The 7,189-nt window shown below is 41.4% G+C and overlaps 1 non-coding gene across 1 annotated transcript; it reads left to right on the top strand.

Annotated features, from left to right (window-relative positions):
• The first annotated feature begins 2,866 nt into the window (after positions 1-2,866).
• Positions 2,867-3,028, top strand: LOC116416216. The gene has a single exon (XR_004226734.1). It is a non-coding gene; the product is annotated as a U1 spliceosomal RNA (small nuclear RNA).
• The last annotated feature ends 4,161 nt before the right edge of the window (positions 3,029-7,189 follow it).

A 7,189-nucleotide genomic window follows, 5' to 3' on the forward strand; every position in this document is an offset into this window, starting at 1 on the left:
AGAGGCTGAGGATATTCGGGTTAACCAGGGATCTAGCTGACATCTAACGAGAATTCTCCGAACTTTGAAGTACATAGATGGCGCTTCTTTTAAGCCGCGAAATTTCAAAATATTAATCAAACAATACACTATCACACTCAACAATTCCGAAGAAAATATTTCGCACTATCAATTTTTTTGTCTTTTAAAATTATAAATATTATTTGCTATGCTGAATTTTTTACAATGACTCATATAATCAGCATAAAATTATTAAAGTGCAAAAGTATTGTTAACAATTTTCACCTTGGTTAACATGACACCTCAAAAATTCTTGCACAAAGCTATACATTGGACTGTTAATTATTATACCTCAAAGCATTTATTTTATATTGTCAAAGTTAAATAAAATGTAACGCATATAAAATTTGCAATAAATTTAATGATAATATGCACGCAATTCTTTTAAGAGAAGGTTTCAACGATTATTATGCAAATCCTGACGGCTGCATTATGTCAAAAGAGCTAGTAGCTCGCTACGCGGCATCAAGCGCATGGCGCTAAAAAGAAAAAGCGGCAAAGTGGAAAAGACACTTGTCGACTCGACGAGTAGCACTTGAGTCATTGCAGACTGCGTTCTTGCCATCGCCGCCTACTATTGCAGCAGACGCGGTTTGGATTAAGCACTCAACAAAAGCTTTCACACACTTAACGATGAATAAGGTGCGTGCATTTGTTTCGCCCGCTGCATTGAGTCTGGAGTAGTTTTAAAAAGTAGGTGTCGGGCCGAGTCAAGGGCTTAAATCTAACTCAAATGCGACTTTCACATACTTATGCCCGACGTTTAAGGGAATTTAAATGGGCCTTTAAATTTTCTTCATACATAACTTATTCAGCTTATAACATAGTCAGGTTGACTAATATAGATTTTTCAATTAAACCCTTGGCTTAAATGGGTCTCAAATCGATAACCGTATCTTTTGCTGAAAAGTCTCACGTTCCTCACAAAAGACTGCAAGAAGATGAGACTAAATGTGTTTACCTCGCTTCTGTTGGGGGAAAGAGCTACATAGCAAATGCTTGGTATCAGAATAGCTGCACGAAACTGTGAGAAAGCGACAAAGCAAAAAATTGCAAGAAATAAGAAGTGCGAAATGCGAGAGAAGGAACACAGTGGAATAGAGAGAAGAATTGCCGCGCGTACGTTTCCCCTTGCAATTTATGCAAATACTCGAGGGCGCGAACGTAATTTGACTAGCCGCTTGTGCACTCTATAGCGCGCATCCACAGCGATACAGCGGAGTATTCTTTTCTCGACTTTCATTAAAGTGTTCGTGTTCTCAAGATCCACTGTTTTGAATACAGAGCCATATTTATTCATTAATATTTTTGAATTACTTTGATATAGAGCGGTGTATAATTCTCTGTTCTTGGAAAAGCGAGCCACTCATCAAAGAATAATCCGCTTAAATTCGTATCAAGTTATCGAAGATATTATGATATGTTCTACGAGCTACAACTAATTAGCGATGTGTACGAATATACCCAAATCCTCTCGTTATGAGGATTAGCATCAAGCTAAAATCGCGTCTCCAGCGTTCATTACGTACACATCTACGATTATTCTTTTATCAATTTTCAATATTTTTACTTTTAAAAACGTCAACGAATATTTTGATATTTGTATATTTTTCAATAAACGACAAGCCTCTCGACTAAAAGCACCACATTTACAAAGTTGTTCATCAAAATTCAAGTAATACAGTAAATGGCATGCCGTCAAAGAAACAGACCTGCCTCGTATGCACTGAAGCCGTGTATGTATGATACATATGCAGACGGTGCGCCACGCTCGGCATATCCGCAGCGCGAGCGAGCGGTGCATGAATCTCTATATGCAAGGGCGCATACAGCTTTGAAAAGCGCGAACGAGCGAGCGAGCGGGAGAGAGAGAAATGGAGAAACACGAAAGATGTAGCGGCCGCATAAGCGCGAAGATGAAGAAGCAATTATTCTAATGGAGGCTTTGGGAGGATTGTGGCCGAGACAAGTGAGGTAATCCATGAATAATACCCGGCGTTCCCTACGCCTCGGCGCGTTGTGTTCGTGCCCTCCTCATCCTCCCCGGCTACCGCTCCCGTTTTGTCGGAAGCCACGGCGCCAGCTATATACCAACTACCTGCTAATATTATGCTAAACTTGCATAATCCTTAAATGCTGGCCTCGCTGAGGTGTCTCTCGCGTCTCTGAATAACGGTCTCTCACCAGGACGACGACGACGTCGACGTCGACGTCGTTCTCGTTGTGTCCTCGTTGGCGCTCTATATGTGTAGCTAATTCGCTCGTACATATACACCTGAATTTGTGGTAAGCGTTTTCAGTCCTAACGCCGACGGAGCTGCTTCAAGTTGTTGCCGCATTTGTGTATAAATGGGCGGATAAGACCTCTGTCTCTTGATAAGAGATTTGAACAACTGCCACTGCGATATTCGATACTGCAATAATGATTGTGGTATCGTACAAGGTTTGGGAGACTTAATAGTATGTATTATTATTTATATCAATATTTTATGCTATTTAAATGAATCTTGTTGATTTTAATGTAAATTAATTTAAAGAAAAATTATTTAAAATATTAATTTTACAACAATTATTTATTCATTTGTTAAATATTTTATGTTGAACTAATCATATTGTTAAAATTCGTATCAATTAAAAATATTTAGGACACTTACAAATTCAAATATCCGAGAAATTCGCGCGCTCGGCGCAGTATAACTGTAGTACGCGCATCCATCCGCTAGGTGGCGAAGACCTCGAAAATCCAATTCCACAATCAAAGTAGCGTTGCTGAGGAGTCATAAAGGAGCGCGATGCGGCTGAAAGCATACTTACCTGGCGCAGAGGCTACCGTGATCAACAAGGCGGTTCCTCCAGGGCGAGGCTCTTCCATTGCACTACGGTCGAGCTGACCCTTGCGAATATCCCTAATGTGGATATCTCGGGCGTATAATTTTTGTTAGTCGGGACTGCGTTCGCGCTATCCCGGACCTAATTCAATCTAAACATAAATACTTGCAGAGAAATCTGCTTTGTCATCTTGGCAAGTTATAACAAATTGCAATAATAATTATTGTCGATTTAGAGATGTTCAAAATTAGGTTAATTATCGATATTGGGTATCGGTAATATTGTTATCCAAAATATCGATATATGTAATATATTGAATAAAAAATATCGTTATTACAAATATTGTTTCAAAATTCGAAAATTTTATTTTACATTTTATATATAATTTTTTACACACTTTTTATTACAAAATTTGGAAGTTAAAATTCTATTTTAAATGCCAATCATCTATTGACAATGAGGATAAAAACAGAAGTTGTTGAAAATGTTTAGCAGATTAACGACTTCTTTTTTCGGTTAGAATTAAAGCAGCGCGTGAAAACAATTGCTCGGAAGGCACCGATGTAGTAATTACAGTTAAAAAACGGATGGCTATTTTCGATAGTTCGAAATTTGGATATTGACGGCGCGCACTCTGCGCCCCCTATGGAGCTCCTACCCACTCTCCAGTTTGAAATCTCACTCTCAAATCTCACTCGCGGTCGCGAAGCGGCTAGGCGGGAGTTAGAACTCACAACTCGTGAACTTACGTCCCGACGCGACAGAAATTTTTCTGTTGACCAAAAAATTAGGTAAAATAAAGTATCGATATTTACGTATAACATATCGATACTTTCAATAATCGGTTAGTAAAATATCGATAAAAAATTCCGATATATTGAAACAAAAATATCGATATTTGCACTTATCGATAATTATCGAACATCACTATGTCGATTTGTTTAAAAAATCGGAAAATACAGAAATCCCACTGTAGGCCGCGATAGACAAATTATTCTTGCTGCTCTGCAAGCGAAATCGGATTTTTCACGCGTTACTGAAAATTGTACTTTGTGAAATAAATAATTGATCCATGTGGCGCTGCGAAAGAGGTCAAAGCTTAACAATTCTCATAAATTAAAACATAATATTATCGAAATAAATGGAACTCATTATAGTTAATGAGTATATGCATCATATATCAGTTCAAAGCTTCAATATGCATTTGCATTACAAACTTCAATGCTTCAAAGAAATATGAGTTAATGAATATCAATGTTATTATACAAAAATTAATACTTGCATAAAAACATGGCAAAATATAAATCTTAATTTATGCATGCATACTACTTAACAGCTTGTTATCTTGTGTTACGATTTTGTCCTAATCCGCTTGGATTTATTATATTTTTAGGGGATAAAGAAGTCGCTGGAATAGGCGAATACAACATGCGAATTGTTGACTTAAGCAAACCAGTGTAAAAACTTTTTGTCGACGAAATCACATCTTCTCAAATCATCACTAGATATAGACAAAAAAAAAACAGTAAAATTCAAATCAAATGCGAAAAGGATGAATTTCGATCGTCGCGAATGTAAAAAAATTATTCATAGCCTCAGAACGAAGTTTACGCTCGCATCTGATACCCTTGATCTCGCTTCTCGTTCCAGCTTCTCTCTCGATGTTTTTACGCTCTCCATCTCGCGGATATTGCCGTATAAATATTCATACTACGCAAATCTTAGCAGTTCCTCGTAGCATCCCCGTGGAAAACGGTTCGAAGGAGTGTATCCGCGTCGCCTTGCAGCTTATGTCTCTGCAAAGCCAAGTTTCGCAGCCTCTCCTTCTATGATATCCTCATCCTGGGTATACATAGTATATACATAAGAGCGTCACAGACAGCCAATTTGACGAGAGCAGCCGGTCAAAAACCAGCGGTATGAATGAATCCCATGTACAGCTGGAAGGTCGAACCGGAGAGAGGGTGAAAAATAAAAAAAGGCACAGAGGTAGAAAAGCTGCGTCCTGCTACCGAGCGAGCTCGCGTCCGGATCGGTTTCTCCAACCACGCGCGCGCTTTCGCCACGTTCTATAGGCTTTACTAATATTGCTAAGTGCTTCGTCAGTCGCTTGGCGCGTTCCGCCCGCTCTACATCTATCTCGGTCTCTTTGATACGATGAGCCTCTTTCTCCACGTCCGTGTATCCGTATGTGTGTGTACACACATAGATGCGCGCACACTCGCGGCTGAGTATTTTTTGCTCTGCTTTTCTCTATTTCGCTCGCCTGCTTTCCTCACCATCTCCCTCTCTCTCTCTCTTTGCTTTTCGTTTTCCCTCTGTATCTTTTCCAGAATCGGCGGCCTCCTTCTCCAGCTTCGTTTTTGTCTTCTCTCTCTCTCTCTCTCTCTCTCCTTCGCTCCGGCCGCTCATCTTTCTCTCCTCTCGCTCTCGCGAGCTGGCTGCTTTTTTTTCGCGAACGAGCCTCGCACGCCCGCTCGGAGACAAGGGATCCCCACTTCTAGTGATTACTTCCGATTTCCTGCGGCTCCTTCCTCTCTGCAGCCGCGTGGCGTGCGGCGCACCTTTTTTTCTTCCTCATCCTCGTTCTGCCGGATACAGAAATTGTGGTCCCTCCACGCTGTGCTCTTTATTTTTTTCAATCTCTTTCTTTCTCTCCCCACCCCTGTGAGTACATCACTCTCACTTCATCCTCATATTGTCGGCGCGCATGGTTTCTTGGCTACTGCGCCGAACCAGCGTGTCTCTTTTGCGCTTTTTACTTTACTTGTGTATATAGATGTATTAGAGCTGGAGGGATAAGCGCGCCTTGAAAGCTCCTGCTCGCCGCCGCGGTTTTCATGCGTAATGCTTCGTTTTGATGCTACCCCGCCTGTCGTATCTCTCCTTTCTGGGAATACTAATTGTGGACATGCACTTCTTGAATTAAAAACGACTCTCGCCTAATTGCGCAGATATACAGTCTTATTTTACCTTTTATGTTTTTATGTATTTTCGATATTTGGCTTTCAAACAACGAATTAAAAAATGATTTTCAACGTATCAATCGCGTATCTTGAAACAGCCCGAAAAAATATCAGCGACTCGTCGAGGCGCTCAGTCTCGTAACTTTGCCCTCTCTCGCAAGCGCACCTAGAGTCGTGTAATGCATCGCCGGAATCTCCACGCATACGAGACGCGGCGCATAACTCGGCGCGTTACGACTCTCGGCCCGCGTGGACTGCGACAATCAGAGATCGCGAAGGACACATTTCTCGCGAAGATGCGTCGAGATTATTCGTACACGCCGCTCCGCCGTTACTGCGCCCTCGGCGCGTATAAAAAGAGGCCGGAAATACGCGGGACGAGATGGTCGACAGTGAGAGAGAGAGAGAGAGAGAGAGAGAGAGAGAGAGAGAGAGAGAGAGAAAGAGAGAAAAAAAGCAGCATGTCGCATAAGGTCGTGTGTCTGTGTGTGACTTATGTTTTACCAGGAGTGTTTTCACCCCAGTCGTCGTCCGGGTCGTCGCTTTGACCCACCTCTTTTTCTTCCGCGGCACTACTCTTTTTCTGCGAATGTGTGTGTCTGTGTGTGTAGTATATGTGAACGACGGGGGAAAAACGAAAGACCGGCAGCCGAGCCGCTCGTCTTGCCTCAAAGCGCCGAAGACGTCCCCGAGGAGCGATTCAATCTTTCTCGGTGTAAAATAAAATCGCCCCCGGCTCCGTTTGAGGTTATGCTTGCTCGATTCCTGTTTTATGACGAATTGGCACTTTCCTTTGTTTCGCTAGATGGACCTGCCGCCATGTACAGAGATAGAGTGTGCACACACGGCTGTCCGATTTTTATAAGTTTAAAAAAAATTCTTGAGTATGAATACGTTTCCTGTATAGAATTAAAGGAAATATAAATTCTAATCCTGTTTTCAGATGCAGTGTCTGTTCGCCACCTACCTTTGCTGGCCAGAACAGGTGTAGAGGTAAGCAACTACAATAAAAATAATTTTTATCAATTTTTACTCACAAACGAGGCCAATCTAGACAGACGTCGCTTTTTAATAAAACCCAGCAACAAAATCGGTAATAACAAAGAAATCCCAAGAGTCCATTAAGCACGCACCTCTTTAAAAGCGCAGGGAGAAGCAATTTTCCCAGGACTGACCCAGTTCAGCCCATAGTTTATCGCAATAAATTGAAATTTGCCTCGACCGCGAAACGTTAAAAAGAAGAAGACACTGTAGGGTAAGGAGGAAGAAAATAAAACTGCAAATCCCTATATTATACATTCCAGGGGAGCGCGAGCGAGCGAGCGTAATTTAAA

The sequence above is a fragment of the Nasonia vitripennis genome, chromosome 2, assembly GCF_009193385.2.
Source record: "Nasonia vitripennis strain AsymCx chromosome 2, Nvit_psr_1.1, whole genome shotgun sequence".
Taxonomy (NCBI): Eukaryota; Metazoa; Arthropoda; class Insecta; order Hymenoptera; family Pteromalidae; genus Nasonia; species Nasonia vitripennis.